The sequence below is a fragment of the Somniosus microcephalus genome, chromosome 8, assembly GCF_052327205.1.
Source record: "Somniosus microcephalus isolate GS21.2 chromosome 8, FLI_Smic_1.0, whole genome shotgun sequence".
Classification (NCBI taxonomy): Eukaryota; Metazoa; Chordata; class Chondrichthyes; order Squaliformes; family Somniosidae; genus Somniosus; species Somniosus microcephalus.
The window spans coordinates 259,789,445-259,804,671 of NC_140994.1; the positions used below are offsets into that span (position 1 = coordinate 259,789,445).

The 15,227-nt window shown below is 45.2% G+C and overlaps 1 pseudogene; it reads right to left on the reverse strand.

The window, feature by feature from the left end:
- Positions 1 to 4,006: 4,006 nt before the first annotated feature.
- LOC147114316 (protocadherin-10 pseudogene) lies at positions 4,007 to 7,042 on the reverse strand (annotated as a pseudogene).
- Positions 7,043 to 15,227: the final 8,185 nt, after the last annotated feature.

Genomic DNA, 15,227 nt, shown 5'->3' on the forward strand with positions numbered 1-15,227 from the left:
AGATGATAAAGATGTCGCTTGCTCCAGCCTGGAAGTAGTCCAATGCAAAGATGTTCAAAGGCAGAGTCAGGTTTATAGCCACTGGCAATGCCGTCTTCTTGCTGGACGGAGGCTGCCTACAGCAGATTTTTGTGAGCACCTCCTTAGTAAAACGGAGACATTACACACACTGGTTCTCATTGAGGTTGAGCTAGGAGAATTGCTCCCTGAAGACTTTGAGTGGATATGGCCTCCCGCTGAGAGCCGTTACATAAGAAAATAAGAATATAAGAAATAGGAGCAGGAGTAGGTCATTCGGCCCATCGAGCCTGCTCCACCATTTAATAAGATCATGGCTGATCTTCTACCTCAATACCACTTTCCTGCACTATCCCCATATACCCCGATTCCCTTAATATCCAAAAATCTATCAATCTTTGTCTTGGATATACTCAACGATTGAGCTGCCACAACCCTTGGTAGAGAATTCCAAAGATTCACCAGCCTCTGAGTGAAGAAATTTCTCCTCATCTCAGTCCTAAATGGCGACCCCTTATTCTAAGATTATGACCCCTGGTTCCAGAGTCCCCAGCCAAGGGACATGTCCACCTTGCATCTACCCTGTCAAGCCAAGTAAGAACTCGGTATGTTTCAATGAGAGCCCTTTTCATTCTTCTAAAATCCGGAGCATATAGTTCTAGTCTACTCAATCTCTCCTCATGGGACAAACCCCATCCCAGGAATCAGTCTGGTGAACCTTCGTTGCACACCCTCTATGGCAAGTATATCGTTCCTTAGGTAAGGAGACCACAAATATTAACAATTTTCCAGGTGAGTTCTCACTGGGGCCCTATATAATTGCAGTAAGACATCTTTACACTTAACTCAAATCCTCTTGTAATAAAGGCCAGCATACAATTTACTTTCTTAATTGTTTGCTGTACCTGCATGTTAACTATCAATGATTCGTATACAAGGACACCCAGGTCCCTCTGAACACCAATATTTCCCAATCTCTCACCATTTAAAAATACGCTGCTTTTCTACTTTTCCTGCCAAATTGGAAAGTCACACTTCTTCATATTATATTCCATTTGCCCTGCTCTTGCCTACTCACTTAGCCTGTCTATATCCCCTTGAAGCCTCTTTGCATCCACCTCACAACTTACATTCCCACCTAGCTTTGTATCATCAGCAAACATGCATATATTCATTTGGTCCCTTCATTCCAATCATTGATATAGTTTGTGAATAGCTGAGCCCCAAGCACTGCTCCTTGTGTTATCCCTCCAGTTACAGCCTGCCAACCCGAAACTGACCCGTTTATACCTAGTCCCTGTTTTCTGTCCGTTAAACAATCCCCAATCCATGCTCGTATAATACCCCCAATCCCACGAGCTGTAATTTTGTTTAATAATCTCTTGTGTGGCACCTTCTCGAATGCCTTCTGAAAATCCAAATACACCACATCCACTGGGCCCCCTTATCTAATCAGCTAGTTTCAAGCTAAAAAAAACTCTTAATAGATACGTCAAACATGATTTCCCTTTCATAAATCCTTGTTGACTCTGCCCAATCCTATTATTATTTCCTAAGTGCCCTGTTACCACGCCCTTAATAATAGATTCTATCATTTTCCCTAATATTGCTGTCAGGCTAACTGGTCTGTACTTCCCCGTTTTCTCTCTCCCTGCTTTCTTAAATAGTGGGGTTACATTTGCTACCTTCCAATCTGCAGGAACCGTTCTAGACTCAATGGAATTTTGGAAGATGACAATCAATCTGTCCACTATCTCTATAGCCACCTCTTTCAATACCCTAGGACGCAGGCCATCCAGTCCAGGGGATTTATCGGCTTTCAGTCCCATTAATTTCTCCAGTACTGTTTTTTTACTATTACTAATATATTTCAGTTTCTCATTCTTACTAGACCCTTGGTTCTCCATTATTTCCAGGAGGTTTTTTACCATTTCTTCCGTGAAGGCAGACAGAAAGTATTTGTTTAATTTCTCTGCCATTTCCGTATTCCCTATGATAATGGCTCCTGTCTCAGCCGGTAAAGGACCCACATTTACTTTCACTAATCTTTTCCTTTTCTAATCTGCCCTTCTCCTCCTCCTTCTCCTGCAAGGGGATACTAACTGCTGCGTCAAGTCTGGGAACAACTGGTCTGAGGAGATCCCTTGCAAGTCAGTGCCAAGGCTTTGAGCGCGTGCCACACAACACATTGTAGATTTTAAGCAACTTTAAAGAAGTGTAGAAAGCACCAAACACTTGAACAAACTGTAAATAGGTGATGATCTCTTTAAATAGCGCTGGTGGTGGATGCTTCCTGCTGCTGTGCGAGGTCTGAAATGGCATCGCTGGCGTCAAATCAGTGTCACACGCTGATTGACGTCACGAACTGTCTGCTGTGCCTCTCTGTTGCGCAGGCTCCCAGATCCAACGCTAACACCCTCACCTATATCGCATCCGACGTGGGCTGCAGCAGCTTGGATCGGTTGGGGTTGCTTTCTTTGGAACAGAGGAGGCTGAGGGGAGACTTGTTTGAGGTGTACAAAGTAATGAGAGGCCTAGATAGAGAGGGTAGGAAGGACCTATTTCCCCTAGCAGTGAGGTCAATAACCAGGGGGCATAGGTTTAATTTAAATGGCAGAAGGATTAGAGGGGAGTTGACGTGAACTTTTCCCACCCAGAAGGTGGTAGGGACCTGGAACTCACGGCGAGAAAGGGTGGTCGAGGCAGAAACCCTCATCATATTTAAAAATAACTTCGATATGCACTTGAAGTGACGTAACCTACAAGGCTACGGTCCAACAGCTAGAAAGTGGGATTAGGGCGGATAGCTCTATTTCGTGCGGCACAGACACGATGGATCGATTGGCCTCCTTCTGTGCCATACAGGTCCATGTTTCGAAGTGTGCAGCACGCTGCTCGGACGCCATTTTGGACACCAAACGGCATCCGAATTACTGAAAAACCGAGCGCTACACTGCCTAACATGTCTCACTTCATAAGGTGCACGACCCCGTATGGAGTATTAGCAGCCTTATGAATTTGTGCTGGAAATTTTAACGATTTGTGTATGTGAAAACTCAGGTTTCTCTATTCCTGCATGCTCGTTAACATTGTGCCATTTGACTTTTCGCATTCTTCCTTTCAAAATGCTTCACTGCATATCTCTCTGCATTTAATTTCAGCTGGCATGTGTCTGCGCATTTCACTAGTATTTCAGCAAATATCTACAGGAGGATAATGTAAGTATATGTTTGTGACAGTGAGTGCACATTGGTTCTCCAGAAACTTTGGTACAGCAAAAATTGGTGAAAGTTGTTAGATTATGGTGAAAATCCAGCTGGTCAGTAATGTAATATATCAGGGAATTATAAATTTTAAATTATAAAATATAAATTATCAGGGAATATAAATCGCTGCCCATACCCGGCATACCCCACATGTGACTCCAGTCCCACTGAATGTGTTAGACTCTTATTACCCTCTCCCGCTCACTCCACCCCATCGCACAACGGCTGAAATGTGTACAATCTACAAGCTGCATTGCAGCAACTCTCCAATGCTAGTTTGACAGCACTCCGCAAATCTTCTACCTCCAACACCTAGAGGAACAAGTGCAGCAGGCGCATGGGAACACCATCTGCTCCAAATACCCGTCCAATCACCTTCCATCCCGAATTCGATATATATCGAGGTCCCTTCATGGTCTTTGGGTCAAAATCTTAGAATTTCCTGCTAACAGCCCTGTGGAAGTACCTTCACCACATGGACTGCAGCGGATCAAGAAAATGGCTCACCATCACTTTATCAAGGGCAGCTAGGCATCTGCATTAAATTCTACTGGATCCCATATGCTCAGAATGTGGATACATAGCGCGAAGGGCAGCTAGGTAATCCACATCACCGGAAGAACCAGAAATATCCTTGACTCTCTTCCAATTTAATCATAATTTTGCATAACCTAACAGGTGCTAGTTCTCTCGACAGATTCCAGAGAAGGGCGGAATGTTTCTAAGCGGACGATATTTAATAAAAACAACTTTTCACCACAAGCAGCAGTAAAAGCAAGGATATCAAAGTAGCACATATACTACTGAAAATAAAGATTCCTGCTCCGTAGAGGAACTGTTTCTGTCACGGTGCTTTTAGAAGTTGTCGATATCGGACTTTCCTTTAGTTGAACTAAACAGATTAAATATTTTTAAAGCTCAGTATCTATTTTAAAGTTAGTAACAATCACAAAATGGCATTATGAGAAAGCATCTCTAATATACGTGTCACTCTATACAAATACCTATGCTGTGCCACCCATCTACTTAGCTATATATCTGACTCCCTATCTCTTTCGCTGTGTGTGTGCGTGTATATGTGTACACCTATAGAGACACGCGCCTTGCAAAGGTGAATGCACATTAATTGCAATACAAATGTTCTACCTAAATTAGCTCCCTGTGTCACGAACGTTGATATCATCCAGAGGCAAGGTCGGATGGCACGGTTTTAAAAACAAGAAATCACTCTTAGAGGATTCAGGAGAGAGACAAACGGTGTAATTATACGATTCCCGAATAGGGAGAGTCTGACCAGAATCCGTGTAATTTAAAGTTGCTTTTGGGACAGGTCTCCGATTAAAGGTATCAGCTGAATTCCTCCGTCTGTAGCAACAGGTTCTGGACGTGTAACCGTAAATATTTCTCTCTTGTTCACACTTCAGGGTGACCAGAAAAATTATTATCAATAGAAATATACAGGAAGTTGACGCTAAAGTTATGATTAACAACATGTTTAAATCGGAAAATAATTCAAGGTTTATAGGTTTGTTTCTTCGCTCAGAGAATTTTTCAGTAACGTTAGCCTGGACTGAAAAGAGAATTGTGACCGTACTGGAGAGGCTCGGCTGCCCATTATCCTTTACTAAAATTACAAGTCTCTGTATTAGGGCATCTTGGTCTCTAAAGCTTGGAGTTGTTCTGATTTCTCCAGAGAGAACTCCCACACTAACAATGCTGCGATCTGTAGCTTCTATGAGCCGGTAGGAAAGTCGTGCGTTCTGTCCGGAATCGGCATCTGTAGCAATTATCTTGGTAACCAAGTATCCTGGATCTGCTGACTGCGGTACAATCTCCACCGCCGCCGAACTGTTCCGCTTTAAAGGTGAAACAATGACCGGAGCATTGTCATTTTGGTCCAAGATAATAACATTCACGATGGCAGTGCTGCTCAGTGGGGGCGATCCAGCATCCTGAGCTTGAACTTTGATCTGGAAATTCTTCAGTTTTTCATAGTCAAAGGAGCGCAGCGCGTAAATGCGCCCAGTTTCCGAGTTAACAGTAAGGTCGCCAAACGCAGAAACATCTTGTATGCGACTCTCCAAAAGCGAATACGAGATCTTGCTATTCTTGTCCAAATCAGGATCCAAAGCGGTAACTGCAAATATCGATGCACCCGGAGTATTGTTTTCCATCAGGAACACATTATATGACGATTGTGTGAACCGTGGAGCATTATCATTTATATCAGAAACCAAAATCAGGATGGTTTTATTTGTTGAAAGAGGGGGCGACCCGGCATCCCAGGCGGAAATAGAGATGTTGTATAGCGGAGTGGTTTCGTGATCCAGTGATCCACTGATTACTAACTTATACTGGTTATTCAAAGACTTTTGAAGTTTAAACGGGATATTCGCAGTCACTCGACACTGTACTTGTCCGTTTTCACCAGAATCGCGATCCATCACACTTATTATAGCGACTACAGTCCCGATAGCAGCATCTTCACGTACCTTGCTGGATTGTGAGGTAATTTTTACATCTGGGACGTTATCATTAACGTCAATTAATCCAACAAGAACTTCGGCGCGCCCAACTAATGCGGGAACACCATTGTCCACAGCCTGTACCAGAACTTCATGTACGTTTTTTTCTTCGAAGTCCAGTGGTCCTTGAACTCTGATCTCTCCAGTTTCTGCGTCCAACTTGAACAACTCCCGAACCTTTTGAGAAACGTGGTTAGATAAATAGTAGTTTACCTGGCCATTTGTTCCTTCGTCTAAATCAACAGCGTTTATTCTTGTTACCAAGGTACCATTAGGTGCATTCTCTATCACGTTAGCCCTGTATATTTGATGATCGAATACGGGCGAGTTATCATTTCCATCCAGTACAGTGATCATGATTTCTGCTGTGCCAGATTTGTGGGGAACCCCACCGTCAATGGCCGTCAGTGTCAGTTGAAATGTCGACTGTTGTTCGCGGTCCAAGGGTTTTTCTAATATTAACTCTGCCATTTTACTCCCATCGCTTCCGCTGTGGATCATCAGGCTAAAGTGCTGGTTTGTGCTGATTTGATAAGAATTGACTGTGTTTGTACCTATGTCTGCATCATGCGCGCTCTCGAGAGTGAAGAGCGCTCCCGCTGCCGTTAACTCAGAGACTTGAAAAACGTATCTGTTTTTCGTAAAATTGGGCGAGTTATCATTTACATCCAATATCTCGACGTTAACGCGATGCGTTTCCAAAGGATTTTCTACCGCTACATCATAAGAAACAGAACAGGTCGAGCTTTGTCTGCAGAGTATTTCCCTGTCGATTCTCTCCTTCACAACTAAAATGCCAGTCTCCAGGTTTACCTTCAGTAACTGCATTCCGTCATCAGAGACCAGCCTAAATTTGCGAGCTCTCATTTCCCGAATACTTAGGCCTAAATCCTCGGCGATATTCCCAACGAAGGCACCGCGCTCCAGTTCTTCAGGAATCGAGTATCGAGTTTGTCCGAAAATTAGGTCCCAGGAAAACATGAGGAAAATTAAAGACGACCGGCGGCTGAGTGCCTTCGCCATTGCTCTGGATTAGGTTATAACTGTACCAAAATTTCCGCCAGTGTCTTTGTCTTATCTGGTTCGCTGTACAATCAAACCCGTTGTCTGCTGCGTGGAAATGCCGGTATCAAACTGATAAATGTAAAATCTCGACCTGAGCGGTCCTTCTAAACATGACTCGACGGTTTAAACGCAGGCAGCGTCTGCCTTGCCCTTTGCTTCTGCTCTGTGTTTAGTAATAACGGAGGAGGAGGTAGATCTCTCGCAGCCTCTTTGTTTCTTATTGGTAGACAGCGACACAACGAGTCCTTCCCCATAATTGCACCAAGAATTTCTTAAAGCTGAACTGCTTTCATTGACTGATAATTCCAACGATGCTCTATATTTAATACTGCGCAATCAAAATTCCCCGGTGTTCTGGCAAATATTCCCAAGCGTTGCTTTACAGACTTTAATTACCGGTATGTTTTAAACAATTGTTGTATGTATAATTTGCCATTCATAAATAATAATAGTGTAATTTAAAAGGAAATTAACATTCACCCAAATGAACCCATAATAATGACACTGTATAATCATATTATGTAAACATTTACATTAATATTTGTTAGAAATAAGTTTAACTTGATTCAAAGTATACCATTTGAGGAGCTGGAAATTAATGCAAGATGTTTTCTTGACTGGCGGTTTTTCTTCGGTTCCAATTGCATGACAGACAGCCTGCCGCATATAACGATTTCAGTGCCTCGCATCACTTCGACTGTGAAGAAAACTATTACGGGTAGGATTGTAAATGATTTCGATTGTTGTTCCCTAATTCCGATTAGACCCATTAAGAGAAAAGTAACAAGACAAAGCACTACACTAAAGCAGAGAATGATGACATTGTTGTATTTAGTTGTAATCCCCAACCGTATCATTCACGGTCAGCATGACCAAGTGCTATTGAACCTCCAGAGCATTTACACTGGGCATTTCCTGTTGATGTTGCAGCTTTTTTCAAAACGTAACCGAACAATCCCGGTTCTTTTATCAGGTAGCTACTGGGCAGGATTACATTTGTCTCCAAACAACTCTGGCAATTAAGGAAGAGTAAGATGAGTATTCCGATGCACGATCGACTCGGCTGTGCAAACATACTTCTAATTGAGCATTCATTTCTAACTTCGCAAACAACGGCTGTTGTTCCAAATTTTTAATTGTGATGTCAATGCGCCAAGCATGCGCTTCTGAGGCTGAAATTGGGACACGTTACTAGGAAAGCGTAGAGAAAGCTTTACTGTGAATCGGATTCGGTTACACCTGATCTCAATTGCTTGATGACAGCTGAATTCATCCGAAGTAGACAGTATTTCGTCCCTTCATCACCAATATCCCTCGCTTTGATCAGTTAGGTAGTGGAAGCAAAAATGTTATTTGGCCTGAGAGTATTCTATTAACATTTGTCTCATGCCTCTATCTGTAGAATACAATGCCCATCTAATAGACTTCCAGTTCCGTCACTCCGGAGATGCACCTCAAATTTAAAATTTTCATTCTCATGTTTAAACAACTTCATGGACTGGCCCATTCTTATCGAAATCTCATCCAATCCTAAAATCCTTTAAGAACTCTGCGTTTTTCCGCCTCTGACCTCTTGAGCATCCACAATCTCTTTGTGTAATTATTGAGAGCATTGCCATCAGCTTCGGCCTTATGTTCTGAACTCCGTTCCCTGAATCTCCACCCCTGCATCAGGCTCTCCAGCGTTAAGACCCTCGTTGAAGCCCATCTCATTTACCGAAAGCTTGGTCGCTCCTCCTAATAGCTCCTTCTTTGCCTCAGCGTCCATTTTTCCGATCTGGTTAAGATGCTCTGAAGCAGCTGAGGACATTTACCTACGTTAAATGTGCTTTTAAACAATATAAACCTATATCCATTTAGCATTGAATGCACAATAAGATCGGCAACTGCCTTCGGGAGAAGTCGCAGAATGTTAAAGTAATGGTCGTTTTTTATTCATTCACGGGACTTAGGCGTCGCTGGCAAGGCCAGCAGTAATTGTCCGTCTCAAATTGCTGTTAGAAGGTGGTGGTGAGCTGCGTTCTTGAATACCTGCAGTCTTTGAGGTAATGGTACTCCCGCAGTGCTGTTAGGGAGGGAGTTCCAGGATTTTGACCCAGCGACAATGAAGGAACAGCGATATGTTTCCAAGTGAGGAAGGTGTGTGACTTGAAGGAGAACTTGGAGGTGATGCTGTTCCCATGTGCCTGCTGCCCTTGTCCTTCTAAGTGGTAGGGATAGCGAGTTTGGGAGGTGCTGTCGAAGATGCCTTTGTGAGTTGCTGCAGTGCACCTTGTACATGGTACACACTGCAGACATGGTGCGCCAGTGGTGGAGCGAGTGCATGTTAAGATGGTGGATGGGGCACCAATCAAGCCCGCACCTTTTCCCCTTTTGGTGTCGAGCTTCTTGAGTGTTGTTGGAGCTGCACTCATCCAGTCAAATGGAGAGTGTTGGATCACATTCCTGACTTGTGCCTTGTAGATGGTGGAAAGGCTTTGGGGTGTCAGGTGTTGAGTCAATGGTGACCCCCAGTATGTTGATGTTGGGGGATTCCAGGATGGTAATGCGATTGAATGTCGAGGGGAGGTGGTTAGATATCTTGTTGTAGATGGTTATTGCCTGGAACTAGTGTGGTTGGAATGTTACTTGCCACTTATAAGTTCAAGCCTTAATGCTGTCCAGGTCTTGCTGCATGCGAGCACGGACTCTGAGGAGCTGCGAATGAACTGAACACTGTGCAATCACCAGCAGACATCGCCATATTTGACCTTATGATGGAGGGAGGGTCTTTGATAAAGCAGCTGAAGACGGTTGCGACCATGACACTGCCCTGAGGAACTCTTTGCACTATGTCCTGTGGCTAAGATAATTGGCCTCCAGCAACCACAACTATCTTCCTTTGTACTAGGTATGACCCTTGCCACTGAGAGCTTTCCCCTGATTCCGTTTGACTTCAAATTTATTAGGGCTCCTTGATGCCACACTCACTCAAATGCTGCCTTGATGTCAGGGTCAGTCACTCTCATCTCATCTCTTGAATTCAGCTCTTTTATCCATGTTTGGACCCAGGCTGTAATGAACCAATTTTTCTTGGCGGAACCCAAAAGGAGCATTGGTGAGCAGGTTAATAGTGAATAAGTGCCAACTGATAGCACTGTCGACAACACTTTCCATCACTTTGCTGAAGATTGAGAGTAGATTGATGGGGTGGTGAGTGGCCGGGTTGAAGTTTTCCTGCTTTCTGTGGACAGGACATACCTGGGCAGTTTTACACAATGGCCCAGAAATTCGGTTCGGGGGCTTTCCGCGGGAGCAAGCTCCCGACCTGCACTTACCTTGTGCGCCAACCGTTGAGCTGTGGGCCCACATGGGATTCCGACCCTGGGCCTCCTCCAACTGCCGGCGCGCAGGGCTTGCATACCCCAGGGGCCCAGTTAGTTAGATGCATTCGCTTGGGATCACGTGGGCCATGGAGAGCTAATGGTAGCAGGGAATGCTTCATTCATAAGCTTGACAGGAAGAGCTGACAAACCTATAAATACTACAAGCCCCAAAACAACACTAAAACTTCAAATAAATTTTTAAAAAATCACATTTTTAAAATTACTATAAATGACATGAAATAACTATTTTAAAGAATAATTTAAATTTAAAAAAAAATTAATTACATTTTCTAACGGGGCTAAAAATAAACTTAGCTTTCTTTAAAGTATTTAAAAATAATAAACCTGTGGAAAAAATGTTTTAATTTTAATTAATTCACCACTTACCTTGTTAAAAGCAGGCCTTGCGCCTGCTTTTTAAAAGTGTAACTACTGGAGACTTACCCTCCCGGAGAAACCTGTAAGAAAAAAGTAAGTTTGATGCGCACGCACTGCCTCTCTGGCGCACGTGCTCCACCTGTCAACCCCTTCTTTCAGGGGAACGGTAGTGCCGATTTCCCACACATGCGCAGTACATGCACGAAACCGGCACTTTCATTGGGCCTACGCATGAGCACCCCGTGCGTACTTATCTGTTGCGACCCAGATTTCTGGGCCATTGTTGGGTAAATGCCAGTGTTGTATCTGTATGGGAACAAATTGACTAGATTATGCGGTTAGTTCGGGAGCAAAAGTCTACAGCACAACAGCCGGGAAATTGTCGGGGCTGTATCCAGTTTGCAGAGATGTTTGTTGATATCAAGTGGAGTGAATCGAATTAGCTGATGATTGGCTTCTGTGATGTTGGGGACCTCAGGAGAAGACCGAGATATATCAGTCACTTCGCACTTCTGGCTGACGATGGTTGCAAATGCTTCAACTTTGTCCTTTGCACTCACGTGCTGGGCTCCACCATCATTGAGGACGGGATGTTCCTGGAGCCTCCTCCTCCCATTAGTTATTTAACTGTCCCCCACCAACCATGACTGGATGTGGCAGGACTGCAGAGCTTTGATATGATCCGTTGGTTGTGGGATCACTTAACTCTGTCTATAGCCTGCTACTTCCGCCGTTTAGGTTGCATGTAGTAGTGTTGTAGCTTCACCAGTTTGGCACATCATTTTTAGGTACGCCTGGTGTTGCTGCTGGCATGCTTTTCTACACCCCTGTCTTGATGGTGGTTGAGTGAGGAATCTGTTGGGCCATGATGTAACAGATTGTGGTGGATTATAATTCTGCTGTGCTGATGCCCTGTTTTGAGCTGCTAGATTTGTTCTGAACCTATATCATTTAGCACGGTGGTATGGCCACACAACACATTGGAGTGTATCCTCAGTGAGAAGACGGACTTCGTCTCCACAATGACGGTACGGTGGTCACTGCTACGAATACTATCATGTACATATGCATTTCCGACAAGTAGATTGGCGAGGATGAGGTCAAGTAGGGTTTCCCCTTCATGTTGCTTCTGTCACTGCCTGCAGCAGGCCCAATCTGGCAGCTATGTCCATTAGGACTGGACCAGCATCTGTGCTACCCAACCACTCTTGGTAATGGACATTGAAGTCTCCCACCCATAGTGCATCCCTTACCAACGTCAGTGCTTCCTGCAAGTGGTGTTCAACATCGGTAGACGGTTGGTGGCAATCTGCAAGAGGTTTCCTTGCCGATGTTTGACCTGATTATGACTTCATGGGGTCCGTATGCAATGTTGCGGACTCACGGGTTTACTGTATACAGCTGTGCCACTGTTTCTGTTGGGCCTGTACTGCCGGTGGGACAGATGGAGGAATTTGGCTGAATTGCTATGATTTTTATTCGTTCCTTGAATGTGGGCGTCGATGGGAACGGCAGCATTTATTGCCTATACCTAATTGACCTGGAGAAGGTGGTGGTGAGCTGATGTTGCAGTCCAACTGGTGAAGGTGGTGAGCTGATTTTGCAGTCTAACTGGTGAAGGTACTCCCACAGAGCTGGTAGGCAGGGAGTTCCAGTATTTTGACGCAGCGACGATGGAGGAACTGCGATATATTTCCAAGTCAGGATGGTGTGAATTAGAGGGTAACTTGAAGGTGGTGGTGTGCCCATGCACTTACTGCCCTCGTCCTTTCAGCTGGTAGAGAACATCAGTTTGGGAGGTGCTGTCGAAGAAGCCTTGGCGAGTTGCTGCAGTGCGTCTTGTAGATGGTAAACACTGCATCTACAGTGCATCAGTGGTAGAAGGAATGGATGTTTAATGTGGTGGATGGTGTGCCCATCAAGCAGGCTGCTTTGACATGGGTGGTGTGGAGCTTCTTAAGTGCTGCTGGAGCTGCACTCATCCAGGCAAGTGGAGAGTATTCCATAACACTCCTGACTTGTGCCTTGATGAAGGTGCAAAGGCTTTGGGGAGTCTGGAGGTGAAAAACTAGTCTTGGAATACCCAGCCTCTGACCTGTTCATGTCGCCACAGTATTTGTGCGGCTGGTCCAGTTAACCTTTTGGTCAATGGTGATGCCCAGGATGTAGATGGTGGGAAATTCGGCGATGATAATGCCATTGAATTTCATGTGGCAATGGTTAGACTGTTGCTTGTTGTCGATAGTCATTGCCTGGCACTTGCGTGACATGAATGTTACTTGCCACTTATCAGCCCAAGCCTGAATATCATCTAGGTCTTGCTGCATGCGGGCATGGACTGCTTCATTATCTGAGGAGCTGCGATTGAAAATGAACACTATACAATCATCAATGAACACCTACACTTCTGAAATTATGATGGTGGGAAGGTCATTGATGAAGCAGCTGGAGGTGGTTGGGCCTAGGACATTGCCCTGAGGAAGTCCTGCAGCGCTGTCCTGGGGGATTCGACAAAGGTAATGCGATTGAATGTCAAGGGGAGGTGGTTAGGCCTTTTGTTGACTTCAATTTTACAAGGGCTACTTGATGCCACACTCGGTCAAATGCTGCCTTGATATTAAGGGCAGTCACTCTCACCTCACCTCTGGAATTAATCTCTTTTGTCCATGTTTGTACCAAGGCTGTAATGATGTCGGGAGCCAAGTGGTTCTGGCGGGACGCAAACTGAGCTTCAGTGAGCAGGTTATTGGTGAGTAAGTGGCACTTAATAGCACTGTCGATGACATCTTCCATCACTTTATTGACAGTTGACAGCAGACTGATGCACAGTAATTGCCGGATTGGATTTATCCTGCTTTTTGTGGACAGGACATAACTGGGCAGTTTTCCGCATTGTCCGGTAGATGGCAGTGTTGTAGCTCTACTGAAACAGCTTGGCTGGAGGCGCTGCTCGTCCTGGAGCAATAGTCTTCAGTCCTACAGCCGGTTTCTTTTCGGGGCACATAGCGTTTGCTGTGTCCAGTGCGCTCAGCCATTTCTTGATATCACGTGGAGTGAATCGGATTGGCTGAAGACTGGCCTCTGTGATGGTGGGGACATCAGTAATAGGCCGATATCGACCATCCACTCAGCACTTCTGGCTGAAGATAGTCGCAAACGCTTCAGCCTTGTCTTTGCACTCACGTGCTGGGCTCCATCATCATTGAGGATGAGGATATTCATGGAACCTCCTCCTGCCTGTAGTTGCTTCATTGTCCACCATTGATTCTGTGAGTATGACTATATCTCCGAATTTTGGCACAATTCCGAAGATGTTAGTGAGGAGGGCCTTGCAGGCTATGGTCTTGTCGCGTCCGAATTCAATGCCTCGATCGATGCCAGGTGCTCCATCCGGTTTTATTTTTATTATTGTTTTACCTGGAGCGTGTTGCAACAGAGTGGTTGGCTCGGCAATTTCAGAGCGCAATTAAAAATCAACCACATTGCTGTGGGTCTGGAGACCGGTTGGGACGGCAAATGTCCTTCCATAAATGACGTTAGTGAATCAGATAGTATTTTTGTTTACTGAAACTAGCTCTTTATTTAAGATTTTTATTTAATTAACTGCCTTTAAACTGCTGTAGTGCTCATTGGTCCGTGACTCTGGATTATTAGGCCAGTGTAGGAATTAACGAATTCATACGAATAACTGTGATCGACACAGGAGAGCAACTAAACAGGTCTTTACTCAAAGGAGATGCCACGGGGACTGCCTGGGCAGCCCCGTGGTTTGCAACGTGACATCTTCACGTTTGCCCGCGTTTTCCCGTGCTCTTAAAGGGGCCATGCCCCATACATGCAAACTCTATATACAAAACACAGTAATGCCTAACACAATGGTACAGGTTTAGGCTGGTGTTAGAACATCGTTAAAGGGAATTATATACAGTTATCCAGAGTCATTCAGTGGTTCTGCCACATGCGCCCCCCCAAAATTCACTTTAACGGACAAAGCCAAATGGGGAGGGGGTCTGACAAGCCTGTCAGAATGACTCCTGTACTCTTGAGGCGGAGGCTGCTAGGCGGCTGGCGGTTTGGCGGGCTGTCGCACTTGATCTGCCGTAACAACGATGGGTGGTCGACCCCGTCTCGGTGGTTGTGCTGTCTCGATGGGGCGGTCGAGGTCTAAATGCTTTAAGCGGTCGACCGAAATGTGGTCTGGTTTACCACCGACATCTACCGTGAAGGTTTTGTCCCCTGCTTCCAACACGCAGAAGGGACCGGTATATGGGGCCTTGAGCGGATCTCTATGTGCATCATGGCGAATAAAAACGTATTCTGCCTTGTGAAGCTCCGTGGGAACCATGTGACCTCTGCGGCCTGTGGTGCGAAGTGGGCACCGGTGTGATATATCTGGCCGCCTCTTGGTGACTAGCAAGCTGGGCAGATGCGGACCATGGCTCTGTCGATGTTGGTAGGAAGTCCCCTGGGACTTGCAGTGGCTGACTATAGACAAGCTCCGCTGATGAAGAGTGAAGGCCTTCTTTGGAGGCCGTGCAAAGGCCCAGCAGGACCCACGGTAGCTTGTCTGCCCATCCAGTGACCTGGAGGCTGGCCGTCAGGGCAGCTTT